Source organism: Frieseomelitta varia, unplaced genomic scaffold, assembly GCF_011392965.1.
Source record: "Frieseomelitta varia isolate USP_RPSP 00005682 unplaced genomic scaffold, Fvar_1.2 scaffold_250, whole genome shotgun sequence".
Classification (NCBI taxonomy): Eukaryota; Metazoa; Arthropoda; class Insecta; order Hymenoptera; family Apidae; genus Frieseomelitta; species Frieseomelitta varia.
Window position 1 is genome coordinate 388248 of NW_025109980.1, and position 17130 is coordinate 405377.

The following is a 17130-nucleotide window of genomic DNA, read 5'->3' on the forward strand; positions in this document are numbered from 1 at the left end:
TTTGAGAAATCTTTCCCGGGGATTTTCCTCCGGAGGGACGTTTGTTTGAGAAACGCTAGAGTAACCAGCCACCGCGTGTAACGTCTCGTGTATACAAGAAAAATTTACATGCTACCGGCGATAATGGCATTGTTTTCGGGGCAATAAAAGCCTGCTTGTCTACCGAAAGATAAACAGACAGCAGGACAATAGTGTTGTGAATGATAATAAAACCGGGTGTCTCGGGAAAAAAGATTATCTCACGATAAAAGTAACTTGGATCAATCGGGTAACTTACGTTCGTCCTCCGAAAAGTGATACAAACGAACAGAACAAACCTGATTTTTTGAACTAACACGAACTCACGTTATGGGATAACGTGTAATCTCTTCCACGATTTTTCTCTTCTTATCTGCAAAGAGAAGAATTTCTACGTACAGAAATTTTATTTAAAACTTTGCTTTTAACAAAATTGGCCTATGTCCTGATTTTGGGAACATTCTGCATATATGTACGCATTTCAAATTCATGAATGGTTCAAACCTCAGAATAAATTAAATTAAACAAAAATTAATTTCCTTTCAATGTAATAGAGAATCAGCTAGATATTTAAGTCACGACACGAACACAATGATACAATTGTTAATTTAAAATTAAACGAAATTACATTACTCCAATGGTCTACTCAGGGATTGATCATCTATTATGTGGCCCTGTGGTTAATAATTTACCGTGCCATTTATGCAGTCGATAGCTTCAAATTTAATGATTTTTATTATAGATAACACTATTATACACTGTGAGCCAGCGTTAAATCTCAAATTACAAACAATAAAGTAACGTATAATATTCTACAGTGTACATTTTACAATGCAATCTGAAGTACATGTTTTAAATTAAAAAAGATGACTAACGATCGAGCGGGACGAGGGATCGTTAACGAGGGCCGCAAAACACACTATTAATTTGAATCTAGCGCCTCGTAGCCCTCGTAACCGTAACACTTCATCGTTCAGCGTAGAAGCAATTGAAAGCTCTGATTGCGAGGTGATTTGTACTCGGTGTAAAGCGGCCCTGGCTTTATCGTATTAAATGGGTGCCGCTACAATCGAGAGACGTGTACTTCGGTAAGCGAGTTACTGAATTTTAATTGCAAAGCTTCCTTCTCCCTTGTTTTCGTTGCGCCTTATCGTGTTTCTCGCTATTTATCACCTGCCGCACGGAACTCCCGGTCTCATCCCGCGTCTTTCTTTAGTCACGCGTTCCTTTACAAACCGATTTAAACCCGGCGCGCCCCCGACCAATCGCAATTAACATGTTAATTAGCCGCTTCCGATGCTCGCGCTGGTCGTTTTGTCATTTTTAATTGTCGCCTCGACGAAAGAAAAGAAACTAGCGTTTTCTTCTGTTTGCACAAATTGTTTCAGGGAACCGAGCTAATTGTTCGTTCTCCCAGTGTACTGCGTTTTTATGAAAATTCATATTTTCACAGATACAATTGGAAAAAGAAACCCCAGGCTTTGAAATTTTGAAAAATCCACAACTGTTGAGTAACAAAACAGAGAAAATGAGACGCGAGATCGATCGATTTGTATTGATGGAAAATATTCCATCGTGGTGCACGTGCACTCGGAAAATCGTTGAACTGAGAACTTCGTAAAAACAGATCAACTTCCGGATGGCTCAATTTCTGTTACATTTCTACGATTTTTCGGAGCGGATTCGGCCTTGAAAGGCCTGAATTTTCAAATAACGCGAGCTCAACCGCAGGAAACGTTCGAAGAAGAAACGTTCGAAGAGAAAGAGAAACGGCCGCACGTGTCTTCCTCCGGATGTGTAGCAATAAAATCAACGCTATTTGTTCGACGTACAGGTTTTACGAGCGAACGGCCGGCATTGAGCTAGGGGGCGACGCCGCGCCGCTCGGTGGCGGAGAAGTGGTCCGTATAAAAGAAGGTAGGAAGGCCGTGAACCGACAAGTGGCGTCCGGTAAAGTGGACCGCGTGAAAGGCGCCTTATTGTCGCGCTCGCTCGCTTTTGGCTCTGTGCTCTTCAATGAGCACTTCCTATCGCGATCGACGCCGCGACAAAGCCGCGCTTTCACCGCCGAGACGCTGGACACTGCGTGAAAAGCACGACGTATCGCGCTTTTACCATTTCGCGAATTGAAATGTACCAGTCTCATGGAAACGACTTCTTACGCCGATCGGCACAACTCGAAAGAAGAAAGAGGGAGAAACGACAGCTAGAATATATTTTCCCGGCGATGACTCTTTAATTATCTTTCGACATTTTCCGTCGTAATTGTATCTTTCCTCTGTTCCGTGAGAAAAATTTTTAAGTTTAAAAGTAAAGCGAAAGCATTAATTAAGACAGTGGCAGACACTGTCGCCGTACTAAATAATACGATTACGAAGTATAATAATGCGATTAAAGTACGGAACGAAAGGAAAATGAAAGAGGCAAGGAACGTGACAAATTTATAAAAATATATAACGCGTTACTGTACTTCGTGACACTATAAAGAATACAACCTTTTGTTTATATGTTTGACGAAAAATCATTTAAATTTCATCGACATTTGTGCGCAGCGATATGCAATGTGTAATTTTATAATTTAATTCTATCTATCTCCTCGGAATATTAATATTTTTATTTGTCGAAATTAAAACGAGACGTGCAACAGCAATCTGCAAGATCCTGGCGAAAAATTGTGAACTATACCTGATCACTCTAGCAGTTCTCTAGCGTAATATTAAGAAAGTCAGTTTGCATTTCATCGCGGCTCCGCTAACGTTCTCAGCAATCCAATAACGTATCCGTGGAAGTTTCATTGCATCGCGTAATCGTATTTCAACTCGGTATACTAACCTCTTTCTTGCGCTCTTAATCGTATCAATTTAAATGAACCTTTATAACCACCTTCTTTTCGATACAATGTACATGTATTAAACAAAATGTACCAGCAAAATAAAACGTTCTTTTCATATTCGTGGCCATTGATGTAATTAATATGGCACGCACGATTCGTGCAAACCTGGCCTGTTTCATTATGCAGATGGTCGGAGGAGAGAGAAAGATGGTCGACTGGGAATGGGAACCAATTTGTTTCGGTGAAAGGGGCGAGATAAATTTAATAATATATTTTCTAAGTGGCGCGCATGCCAGCCTCTTTCAAAGATATGATACATACTATACACACTGGCGTTTGTGTAATTAGAACACGTTTCCTCGATGCGCAAACACGTTTTCTCGTTATAACCGATATAGTAGATTTTATAAATTCTCGGCAGTAATGAGACACCGCAATCCTCGCTGGTCGGAGCTCTGTCCTTCCCTACGCCGGAAAATTAGGACAGATTTGCGAGTGATGTTGCGCGATAATAAATTTAATGAAGCTGCTTTACAAAGAGATATCGGAAGACAGGCAGAAAATAAAACGAGATTCACCCGACTTGCTGCGCTACTTCGTTTCTTTCAAAAGAAGGTGCAACAATGGCCACCACCTGGTGCGCTACGTAAACTCCTCGTTAAATTACGTACATGAGCAATGGTTTCTGATCAAACATCATTTCAATACGATCTCGTTGCAAGTTACTTGTTATCGAATGTGAACTGACTGAAACCTTGGACAACTTGGAAACTTTGCATTCTTCGAAATTTAATATATAAACATGTACAAGTGTCTAAAAAAGAAGAAGTCTGGAAAGATTTCTAAAGCGTTAAATATATCTCTTCCAAAATAGTTATTCTTATTCTAATGCAACGACAGAACTTTCTTGTATGTATCGAAGCATGTATGTATCTTATTGCAATCGAAATATTTTATCATTAAAATTGAAAGGATCCGAAGAGACAGTACATGTTTGACGATACGCCTGCTTAATCGAACTTAGAATAGTGAATTTACCTTGTTCAAAAAAATTAACTACTATCGAGTTTGAATTACCGATTAAATTTCGATCGCACAGAGATATATACATATATAAAGAGAGAGATGCCTCCTTCGAAAAAAAGCCATCGCTGCTCGAGATCATCTTGCACTCGACCGATGAATATCTCAACCTCGTGACACGTATTCATAGCGTGCATCTACTTATACGTACATCAAAGCAAGCTCAAGGCAGTGAAATTATTAGGTACGCATCAACGAATCACCGAGCGTGAAAAATGTGAAAAAGTGCAGCTGCAGCAAGGAAACGTTGACACTATATAGAGGAGTCTAGTCTTTGATAAATTCAGAATGGCCTGACTCTATCCGCTGGCAGGAGAGTTGTTTCGGGTAATACTTTTAATTGGTCACAGTTGGCTACAACCGAAATTGCCAGGGTTTTTTGTTACATTGGCCCCCGTCCACCCCTTCCGCTCCTTAACGAACTCTGCTGTTCCACTGGATTTCCCAACAGACCGAGCTTACCGAAAAGCCAAACGCAGCTTAATTTGATCATCCACGTACACCTGCATAAGATTAACTCTTGTACGTGCGCTTTCTTACGAGGTAGTCGTCGCGAACCGACCTATTGACGAAGATTAAACGGACGCTTCAGGGAGGTCCAGAGAAGGAATCTCGTTGGAGACAATGGAGCAATTCAAGTATTGAGAGGAAAAGTGGATTAACCTCGATATTCAACAAACTGATTGCGAGTCGTTCGAAAGCGAGTCTCTAGACGTAAGTAAAATTTCGGTTACTTGCTGAATTCATACCGTGAAAGAGGATACATTTTGCCAAAGTTGTACTTGAATTCATTCCATGAATACTAGAACTATCGGCGTGTACAGTGTACAATCTTTTTTCTTTTTTCTTTTAAAGTTTTCATTGCTATTTTGTCTAAAATCGTACAACATTGAATTATTAAAATCGTACTGCACGATATCTGACAATACCAATATCTTCGATACGGAACAGCAGCGGAAAAACGTGATTTTATCAATTACAAATGGGAATTGCGACTATCAGCAGGCTCTGGGAATATTTAATTCGATAAAAACACCAAATGAAAATTAAATTCTATTTATCCAACAGCACAGCCTATCAATTATGGCGATATCGATGAAATTTTTGTACGTTCCAGGGAAAATACAATTTCGTTCGATCTCTTGTAAATACGAGACTCGTGGTACAAGCGAAACAAATTTCACAAAAATTGGGACAGTGGGTGATATGAAATTCCAGCGATATTCATCACGGAGGAGAAGGAAAGACCGACGCTGATGATCTTTGTTTAACGAAATCGTCAAACTCGTTCGCGTCTATGAGCGAAAGCAATTTATTTGCAGAGAACGCGCGGAAGATCGACGGGCGAAAAGCGACATTTCCGGTGGAACACTATAAAGCGGCTGGCAATAACGTGGTATAGTGAAACAGTCCCGATGCCGAGTTATCGCGCTTACGCTCGCACGTTTTATTTATTGCGATCGCGTTCCGCGTAGCCCAGACTAATTAATATCTCCGATATGCAGATTTCCGGTGGCTGTATGGTGGTTTAGCCCAAACGAAACCCACTCGTGTATTCCATTAAACGCAGTTTTAGCCAACATTTTTTCCCTGCAATCTCGCGTCTCGTCGTTTTTTATACAGGGTGTTCACGAGCCGACACGTTCAAGTATACTAACGTCAAATTCAAGTATACTCGATCAATGTTTATACTCGATGTTCTCGAGTACAAAGTCTCATATGAGAAAAGATTTCGTTTCTTCGTTTCTCGATCCATTTGTAGTTGTATTTTCCATCTCACCAACGAGTTCTCCGCCTTCCAAAAACTCAAGCAGCATTCGAATATTCCAATTAGAGGGGACGAAGAGTCGTGTCGGAGCAAAGCTGCGGAAAGGGCCGGCAATTCGAGCATAAAGGAGCGAAGTTGCATCTCCAATGTTTCCAGGTATCTCTTCTGATTTGCGAGGCGGCACACGAAACGCGGCTACGTGTAACGCGTGCACGACGAGAGAAATTTCCGTGGACTGGAGGAGAAGACGGAGGAAGCGATGCCGGGGAGCCACGGGCTTGAACACCAGTGGCCGTGAATGAGAGCTACGTATATTCAGCCACCTGTAGCAAGATATTGCTTCTGCCTTATCGTAAAGCAAGATGGATGGAAAATAAACTGCAAGGCCGCGTATGTGTTCCGATTCGGTTGTGACTGAATGGAGAAAGCCAAAGAAAGGGAGGGAGAGAGAGATTCAGATAAAGATAGATAGATAGATATAGATAGGGGATGGAGGTGGAGAACAGACTGGCCGCGCACCGAGATTCAATTACCCCGGAAGAAGACCAGAATTTTGTATCATTCCCGAGGCACGGCTACAGATTTTCAATGAATCTTGTCTGATTGTACGTGATCGGTAGGCCGAGTTAGTTACACGACCGAGTCCGACCAATTGCCTCCATTCCTACCCTGTCTTCTCCAACCCCCGTCGTTTGTTCATCTTTGCCATCGCTTCCTTCCTGTTTCCGTTGACTGGCCTTTCCGTTTTTTTCTCCTTCCTCCTCCCCCGCCCACTCTTCCCACCTCTCCCTGCGTTTCGCTTGACTGGCTAATTTGTCAGCTATCGACAATATGCCTAGGGAATGTTACGATCGCTAGTTCTTGGTAGCAACGATAAATAGCAACGCTCTTTGCGTCAAAGGTGCAGGTTATTATCCGAGGTAAATTTGTTGGTTTCTTGCTACCGTGACAGTTTAATTACGTTCTAATCGACAGTCGATACGAACGCTGAGGTTTTTGGTTACGTGAATGATACGCGAGTCAATTAACGCGGAAAGGAGTACGTACCTTTCTAGTTGAAAGCTGTACAAGGACGAGAGGAGAGAGAGGAGATTTGTAAAAATCTCTTGGAGATGGAAAGTATAAAATTAATGAAAAATACTACAGACATTGAAACTTATACAAACGCCATGGAATAGAATTCTGCAGAGTGCTAATATTTGTCGCGCAATCGCCAAAGTTAGATGAAATTAACAACAAGGAATAAATGTAAAATGTAAAATAACTACATTTTTAAAAACGAATGAAGATTGTGAAAATTTTTACTGTGCCTAACATTTCCTCGACTGTTACTTCGAAATTTAAGAAAGATTTAACGAGCAAACGTAACATATACACGTCGGCCGTAACAGTGGCAATATAAAATTAGGTTAATTCGGTGGGCAGCGATTTATTAATGTAGCAATGTTGGAATTAAGAAGCGCGTTTCAGCTGATTACACTTACAATTTTTCATCCCCTGTGAAATTAACGTTTCCCAGACGCACGATGCTGGATATTCTTCCGCGGCCGCGCTTTTATCGTTCCAGGCTCTGCGCAACTTTATTCCCCGCCAAGGGTGACATAAAAAAAAAAAGGGATTTGCAACGTACATATCCCTTATTAAAGCTACACGGCGATACGTTTAAATAAAACCGTATACGTTTTTCATGCTGTAAGGAAATTTTTAGAATCTGAACGAACACACGAAACGCAAGAGGAACAAAATTTTCTTATTTTACGTACACACATACACACACACACACGCGCGCGTTCGAGTACTTTATTAACGCATTTTTTTATTAAAACTTGTTTCGCCTAATTTTAATTTTCTTTCTACTGAGAGAGTGATTTCGCTGAAAATTTTAAACGGAACAACGTTTCTCTCTCTTGATTCTCGGTCTCGCTAACTTTTTAATAACATTCGAAGCTTGTTTCTAGACTGCGGATTCTGATGCATTTGCGGGAGATTTAAGGACGCAGAAATATTCAAAACGTGGAAAGTTTAGTAATTGAAACAAATTGTTCTTTGGACACTGTTTCTTTAATAATATTCACGAGAGTATGAAATCGAAAAGGGTAAAGATTTGCAGTCTACTTATTTAATTTCTCGTTTCAATACTCGTGAACGGAGCTCGTGTACTCTCGATACGAAGCAAATTCTCAAAGAACAGAAGGAACAACTGGCTGCTCGAGCAATTCCTCGGCAAAATCCACGGGCCGTTGCTTTAATTTTTCCAATTCCGTTACGCATCGTCTGAACAGTTCGACCGAAATCGAACGTTCTCGCCTGATTCCCAGGACGACATAAATTTCGAAATCACATTGACCCAGAAAGAAACTCGTTTGATCGCCTTCACCTACGCTTCGTCTCGTTCTGTGAAGAAAAAAAAAAAAATATTTTTTTTCCCCACCCATTTTCTCGTTCTGCTCGTTTGCAGCATTTGCCCAGCGCCTCGACTCGCACCGAGCGTTCCGCAACGACCTAAATATTAATGTTCGACTTTATTAGACACCGTTCTCGTCGCGTTTGTTTGCCAACGACTCGTTAAACGGCAGAGGCCGCGGTTCTCAAAGCCTCTTTGTCTCCACGGCCAGCGATTTCAGTCCTTGTTGCCATTGTGTTTTTCCAGCGACCGATACACACGCGTTCTCGTGGTCGGTTATCATTCCCAGCCTGGCTGTTTCGCGTTCTTACGACCCGACGACGTTCGTGGGAGCGCCGCCAGCTGACTGGCAATTTAAAAGACGCCGCGTGTTTTCGCGCAAATTGCTCGAGGAAAAATAACTCGAGCAAGAATAGATTGTCACAGGAACGATGAGTGAAAGTCGGTCGATCAACGATTCGCGAAAAGGACATCTTGATATCGTCAATGTCAAGGAATGCAAATTGTATTGATTGTACTTCTTTTTTTTTTTTTTTTTTTTTTTTTTGCTTCGAAAGATTTCTATAAAAATTCCCTCTTAGAAACCGTGAAGAAGATTATCAGTCAGAGATTTTTGGTAATCGCAAAGATTTTGAACTCTAAGAGTTCTATGATCTTGACAATGGTTGAAATAATTATACTTTTTTGTTGTAAAAATTTGGACTGAATTAAAAAAATGGATCTTCACCAGAGATTAACGAATAGAAATTACCAATATAAAAAAAAAAAAAAAAGGAAGAAGAAATGATATTTCGAGGAATATGATAACATCAAGGAACAGTTGCACGATAAAAATTGGAAATATTCGCTGAATTTACGAAGCATCGATCGTAGCGGCGCACCAGGTAGAATCGATCTATCATCGGCGGTTACGTAGAATTAATCACTCTTGCCGCGACTTAATTCACGTCGAAAAACCCGGCCCCCGATAATCCCGAAATTAAACTATCTTGCCGCTCTTCCGCTAAATCAATTCGTGACCGCGATAGCAAATTGTTGTTCAGTTGGCAAAATTAATTTGCGAACCGTATCGGCCGGTTATATCGAACAAATAAATTTCACCGCCGAAATTGTACAAGCGCGATTGTTTGCGAAATCGTGCATCGGGTTATTGACAGGCGAGGCCGCCGCCGCGTATTGTTTGGTTAAATCCGCGTATACCTTACGTAAGGATCACGTTATAATAGGAAGGATCACGGCGTGAAAATCAACTTTCACCCCCGGCTACCGACTATTTACTGATAAAACAAAGTTAAACGAGGCTAAAAATCATACAAATTGCCAGCCGTAAACGCTAACAGATGCGTTTTAAAGCAGGCGAGCTTTTCCGGTGACAAGGACGCGCGACGCCCACCTTTTTCCGCGTTACGTTGCAAGACAGTGTTTAGCGTGTAAACGCGTATAGCGCTGAAAGAGCGCAGAATTTTGTTTTAAAACCGTGGAGCTTCTATACGCGGTGAAATTAAATTAAATTGCGCCGTCCTCGTTTTAGAGGGGCAGATAAAGGTATTCCCCTCGCGACAACGAAGTACGCGTTTTCCGCATGGAAATAAAACTTCATGCAGCCGGTGTGTAAAGTAAACCACCCGCTCTAAGTCGAATTCTAAATAAAAATATGATACTCTTGGGCACGATGAAAAGTCTTTTATAGCGATCCAACGCATCGGTCTGGCCAATAATTAACCCACGAAACGAGAGCACTAGGCTGATCCTGACTTGCGTACACTCTCGCTCCGAAAGTTCTAGTATAGTATACTATTCCCGTGTATTTTATAATACCATTGTTAACGTATTAACTGAGTTTAAGTGTTATATAAAGTACCATTTAATTTTTTCAGTTAGAAAGTACTTAAGAAAGTAGAATAAGACCTTTGAACAGGAATATAGATGACGAATAATTTTATTCTTTATCTAAATTCACTAACTGAGCTATTTTTTTTTTTTTTTTTTTTAACCAAAGATCTGTGCAATTATAGAATCAATAATTAATAAGATAACATTGATTTTTGTAAATTTATTTTTAACCAAAAAAAGTATATTGTATCTTAAAAAGATAACAGATCTATAAGTACGGAATTAATTGCACTCGTCATTGATTAAATTTTAAAAACTTTTGCTTTGTCATTGATTAAAATTTAAAAACGGTGTAGAATAAAATATTCGACGCTCGTCACAAACGACGCAGCTTTTTATCGAGCGAGAATTAAAACGAAATAGAATTGTTCAGGCTAGTAGCCAGTATCGACAAGACAATTTCGAAGAGGCAACTTTTCTCGTTCGTACACCGTGTGCCATGTTCCAACGCATTTAATTCGGTAATTTAGCAGCGGGAGCGTTGATCGGCGCGCCGTTACAGCGTCGTTCCTCTACCTGTTTTAATGGTCCTCCACCTGTTGGCGACGCCGCTTCGAAAGTCACGTCATTCGCCATTTTCCTCTCTCCTTTTTTCACTCTAAACATTCCGAGCGAAACGTGCGAACGTTTGGACCGCGAGATAATCGCCAATCGTGGAAAACGAATTCGCGAACGTGAAAGAAAAATCCAAAACTCAAAAACCGTGTTTAGTTTCTTTCTTTCTTTCACACTTTGTTGGCACTATATATCCATTTGGACAATTTTCTTAAATTTCAAAATTTCCAGCTTGTTAAAAGTCTAAGACAGTCTACGAGATAAAATGAAACATCCAGAATTTTAGTAATTAAACGTAGATTTAATTTTAACCATCTTACCATCAACTCCAATTTCAAATAAAAAAGTATCGTTAAATTTGGAAATTATTTAATTTTAAAGTCTCTTAAAAAAATTTAACGATATTCAAGGATCAAGTACAAAGTCGTCAGTCCACGTTTTTATGGCAATCGTAAAAAAAATAGCCACGAAAAAGTCACGAAAGATCGTAAGATTGATATACCGTAACGTGAAAGTAGACGTTTGAAAATTTTTTCGATAATCAAGTTTTGGTTGGTTTTCAGAGGTATTCACAACATCACCTCTATATTTGTGGATCCGAGGATAACGTTCATAAAAAGGTTGGTAATAAAACCTCTGCATTGTCCGGGGGAGACGTAATGGTTTCAGCTTTCGAGTTTCGCAGCTTTTTTCCTCGGTAATAACATCCCCCTCCGAAGGAAAGGTTTGATGGCGAAGTTTAAGGATGATCGACGAGAGAGCGGAAAATTAGCGACAAGGCTATGGCTTTCTTGGAATGAGACGTTAAGCCGGCTTTGGATCGCGAGCTTGCGTGCGAACCACTTAAAACCTTGGTGAATTATTTTACGGTTCGGTGATCAATAAGCATGATTATGATGGAGCTTGGCGAATTGAAAAGATTAGGCTCGAATGGAGATTAAAGAACTGCTTCCTTGTGCACGATTGAAACGAGAATTATCATTACCAAAACTGAATTTTTTGTCGAGGTGTTGTTGTTTGATAAATCATAAAACAATCATGTAATCACGGTTCAGACAATAAATCCACACAGATTTTCTTGTCACTCTGTCACAAAATTTAAACTATTAGAAAAATTATATTATGCATGTAAGAGCGAAAACTATTATTAGAACGTCACACGAATATACTAATTAGTTACGGGAGTAATATATAACATTTCCAATTCTAATTGACGTGATTTGTAACTCTCGTTCGACACTCGAATTAACAACGACCGAGCTAACTTGACCGAGAAACCTGTGTCAATGAAAACAAAATGCCAGAGACAGGAAAATATTTCGAACAAGACAGTCAAGAGCAGGATCTGCGAAAAGTCTTTCAAATCTCTAAAGGCACAACGCTTGTAAATGTACGAAAACTCCTGTTCGAAATAATCGTGCAAGTACGTCCGCGAAACATCAACAAAAACAATCTCGCGCTCCTGGAAACTACGTTTCCAGGAATCACGAACAACATACACAAAATTTTGCGTAAGCAGTGAAATAGAGGTGAAAATCGCGGCTGGCCCTCGAGCCACGTCGTAATTTGCTCGACACGTGTTCGCGGTCCACTCGAGCGATATGAGAAAGATACTTACCGACTTGTACGTGCAAGCTGCTTCTACGTACGAGGAAACGAGGCTCGTCAGCGTCGTCGTGTCCAGGAATCTCAGGAGAAATCAGCTTCGAGGCACGAAGTCGGCTCGCTCCAGACGAGTCGTCGTTCTTCCCTGGTCGGCATGAACGCTCACTGCCGGACAAATCGGGACGGCTCGCGAGAAGAAAAATCAAGCTCGGAGAGGAGAGGAGAGGAGAGGAGAGACGCGAGCTTTCTCTACGACGGGACGACGACCGTGGAACAGAGAATGGAGTCACGTGTCGCGGAAGAACGAGAGGATGCGCGACGCGGAGTCGAGAGGAACGAGGAGGCACGCGAGCACGCGTGTACAAGCTCGTGGAATGCTCGCGGTGTACTACTGCGCCGAAACCACCCCGAACGACTGCCGGGCTGCTGTCGCTGCTGCTGCTGCTTGCCGTCCTACGAGACCCCACCTCGCCGCCAGCCGTCGCTGCGAGCCCCACTACCGCTACCCTAACGCCGTGAGCGGTGAGTCGAGAGAAAAATGGGTGGAAAAGTTGTACGGTGTATGATCGGACGATTATTGGACCGGTGGCCTGTTGTCAAAGTCTGAAAGGGACGTTTTTCATTCTGTTTACACTCGTCGACGACTTCTACCCCCTCCCGAGAAGTGGTGGCTTTCTGAGGAGATAGACGAGAGCGAGAAAGAGATGGAAACTGACAATTGATTCGCGCGACATTGGAAATTTTGTGAATTTCGCGTGTGAATGTTTCTCAGATGTAGAATGGAACGACGTACTATACTACTGTTTGAAATAAAAGTAAAATAACGTGTAGCGATTACTCTTGCCTTCCCTTTTAAAACAATTGACTATCGTAAAGTATTGAAAATATGACAGAATCTTACAAAGTTCGCTGTTAAATTATTTTAAATACAATAATAGAATTCTATTGACACGAAATATCATTATGCTCTGCGAAGCTTGATGTTCTAGAAAAGTTTCTGAAAATTGAAACGAGGATTATTTTAATTTCCGGGAAAGTTAGGAAACTTATTAACGACGGGAGAAGTACACGAGTGGGTGGAAAATGAGTGGGAGAACGCGGCAGAGTTATTAATGTGCAAAAATATACAGCACGTACTATGCAATATACAAGAAGTAAAGTACTCGTTATAGTCGTTAGAGGATGAAAGAAATTTCTATTTAAGTTTCATTCCCTTAAAACGTGAAAAATCTAAATTTGCATGACAGCATTCACGATTTACTGGTAACGCGATGAAGTAGCAGCAGCGTTGCACGTTCTTACTTCCAAAGATCGGTTTTATCGCAAAATTCCATTCGCGTTCGGCGAAACTGCAACCGTGGAATTGTTAAACCAGCCCCGGCAGCGTGAAAACTTTTCATAATTTAATGTTCACCGCTAATTTTAACGGTTTCTTAATTGGCTTTAAATATCGCGTTGTTTAACGCAGACGCGGTTTCTCGTGTTTCGCCGGTGTGTATATCCACATTTATTCTCGGTGAGATTTACCTGTAGAATCTTCGCGTAACTTCAACTTCTGCGAAATGGGCGGTGTTCGCGGGCGAGAATGAAAATATACGTAACGTTTAACGACGTCGAGAATATTCGATGATACAAAGGCGGGGGAATAAATCATTGATTGATCAACGAGTCAACCGTTGTCCGGTATTTTTGACTCGCGGGAATAAATCGAACTCGCGTGACAAAACGACGAGACACGCGCGACCATTCGAAAAAATGTAAATATCGCGGCGTTTCGCGAGAACTTCGTTCTGTTCGACTGGCGAGTTCGTATTTAAAAGATAAATGGACCCTTTGAATAACCGAGCGACTCCACTTCCTCGCGATCTCGTTCTCGCGAAACGATATTGTTTGCGCGGCGATTTTCGCAACGGGAGCTACTTACATCTCACTACTTGGCTCGCAAACGTGAGACGCAATGAAAGCCCGGTTGAATTATTCCGGAGATTGGTATCAGTCGCGACGTAAAGCTACGTGATCGTGTTTCGAGAGACGCGTTTCGAGACGAAAGAGAAAGGAAATATAAATTGCCCGGATACACACGGCTTCCCCTATACTCGCGGATAAGGCGCAGAAATTCTGGTAATGAATCTTTCTTACCGGGATGGAAAACAGAGATGCGCGGGGGATAGGGATATTTATTTCATCACCGTATGGTTCGCGGTGGTTAATTAAAGATGAAAAAGGGAAAGAGAAAAATTTACCTCGTAATCTCAGGCCAGGAAATTAAAATCGATCTTTCGTTCTTAGCGACTCGTAATTTTTTCAACGGTTGTTAGATATACTTGACCTAATTAGCTGTACATCGCAGTGTTTTCAAATATGTAAAGAGTGTCTTGACAACCTGGGAAGTATCAAAATTTTATATATTACGCGGTTGGTTGTCATTCCCCAGGCTGGCTATTTCACTCTCAGCATAAGCAGGAACAAACGTAAGTAATGACTCCGTTTTCTTCCCTTTTCGTTCGCACTTAATCCTCATTCCCTTTGCGTTCGCACCTATTCCTCATTCCCTGTTCCTTCTATCCCGATCTATTTCCAGTCATCCGTTTGTTTCTACCCTTTCTCACGTAAAGATTTAGCTTGGCGCGTAATAGCCACTCTTCGTAACGTGTTTGTCGAGAACAATTGTTAAAAAAATCTCGCGCGTAACATCGGGGAAAAAACCACAACCTCCATGAGATTATCATTCAGAGAGTTCTTCGTTAGAAAGCGGTGAAAACCAATTGAAGAATACAGGATGAGCTAATTAAAATAAATCCGCGATCGCAGATACATGTCAGGAACAAACGCCTTTCGTGTTGATCGTTAATTTGAAATTACATTTTATTCGTTCTATGTGTGTGTATGTGTGTGTGTTTTTCGCTCTTTTCGGACAAAGGACCGGTGTGAAAGGGTTGAACGATTCCCGCGACTGAATTCTCGCAGCTATGAGGGAAGAAAGGGAGGCAAAATTGAAAGAGGTGAAAAGCGAGCTGCAATCAGTAAAACGGCAAGTACAACAATTCCGCCGGAAAATGTACTCACCGAGGCAGCGACGATTCATGGCAAAACAAACGCGAGCGCGGAAAATGTCGACGAAAATAAAAGGACGTTCGCCATTTTCAGAGCGTTTTTCCGAGTAACTTCCCCGGTAAGCGGTTCTCTTCAATAATTTACACCGGTCGGCCGTTGTTTGCCGCAATCTCCCCGTGTAACAATAGTGTAAAACCAGGCTCCGGTTGCCTGGCCGGCCCCTCTCCACCCTCTGTCACGCTCTCGCCAGCGGAGTGTAGGCGAGAAATTTAAGTCGGGATTCTCCGCTACTACTTATGCGCCGCAAGGACAACGCGAAGAGCAGCCGAAAGCCTCCCCGTAATATATTTTCAGACCTCTCGTTCCACGGATCCACCTTCCGCTCGTCCGACACCCCGCCACATCTTCGCAAACATTTGCACCGGAGGACAAAACGAATTCGACTTAACGCCGTCGCCGAGAAAATGGAAGCATCATTGTTTCTTTACATCTTTCATTTTCTTTTCTTTTTTTTTTTTTTTTTCTTTTCTCTTCGATTTCTAGACTTTCGTTCGTTTTCGTCGATACTTCCGGTGAGACATAATTTCGCGAATCTCTTCTCTCGTTCCTCTCTCTTTCGCGTCACCGCGCGAAAGTTTCACGATGTACCGTGGGACACGTGTTTTCGCGATGTTGTTCCTCCATCTTTTTTATTCCGACTCGCGTTGAAAAATAATGGTTTTTCAGTGGAGGAGAAATTCAGCATTCCAGTTGTTTTCAGCATGTCGGATTTTGCAGGTTTTCTTTTCTTTTTCTGTAAAATAATGCCAGCGTGTTTTAGCTAGTATATTAAAAAAACATAAATATACTAATGTATTATGTTAATATATTTACAATATATTTACAACATAATACGATTAATATATTGAAGTAAATATATTAATATACTATATATTAGTGAAAGTATGAAAAAAGTTGTAGAAACTTAAATTTGTGAATAACGTGACTAGTAAAAATTTATAAGCAAGAAATTTGTTTCTTCTATTAAATATCGTAATGAGTTTATTTATCTTGACTATATTAATATATATTAATAAGTGTCATATAATGATTATATTAATATTAATATATATGATATGACACTGATATAATTAAGTTAATTTTTAGATCGAGATTAAATATAAAATTTTTACTTAATTTCCGTTGTTTTCAGCATGTCGGATTTTGCAAGTTTTCTTTTCTTTTTCTATAAAATAATGCCAGCGTGTTTTAGCTAGTATATTAAAAAAAACATAAATATACTAATGTATTATGTTAATATATTTACAATATATTTACAACATAATACGATTAATATATTGAAATAAATATATTAATATACTATATATTAGTGAAAGTATGAAAAAAGTTGTATGAGTTTATTTATCTTGACTATATTAATATATATTAAGTGTCATATCATATTAAATTAATTTTTAGGTCGAGATTAAATATGAAATTTTTACTTCTTATTTTAAATTAAAACTAAGAATTAAAACTTCTTGTTTTAAATTAGAACTGACAATAAAAAGGAGACATTTTATTGTTAATAAAATTATCGAATAAAATTCTGATTTATTACATATATCGAAATAATAAGAATAAAGATTTTAACTTTAAAATTAGATCCAAAATTACCTTTATTTCTAACAAATAATAAATAGAAATGTAGCTTGAAGAAAACATTACACTCTATATATATATTTTATATTCCCTATTTTATATTTCCTATTTTCTATTTTACATGTATTTTGTACTTTCTTCTTCTTTTATTTTTTATATTTTATATTTTCTGTTTTTTAATTTACATTTTATATTTTTTACGATACTTTGCGATACATAGCTTTGTATATTCGCGTGCGTTCTATTATTTTTTTTTTAAATAAAGTCGCATAAAAA

At 40.0% G+C, this 17130-nt stretch overlaps 1 protein-coding gene across 5 annotated transcripts in view; it reads right to left on the reverse strand.

Annotated features, from left to right (window-relative positions):
- The window catches only part of LOC122528408 (disintegrin and metalloproteinase domain-containing protein 10-like), a 198200-nt gene extending 185633 nt beyond the window's left edge, over positions 1-12567 (reverse strand). For 3 of the 5 annotated variants that reach the window (XM_043653479.1, XM_043653478.1, XM_043653474.1), the window contains exon 1: positions 12173-12567. The gene's annotated coding sequence lies outside the window, so the exon portion shown is untranslated. Of the gene's footprint in view, positions 1-7186; positions 7230-9373; positions 9377-12172 lie in introns of those variants that run through there. The other 2 variants (XM_043653475.1, XM_043653477.1) reach the window with 2 other exon arrangements.
- Between the last annotated feature and the right edge of the window lie 4563 nt (positions 12568-17130).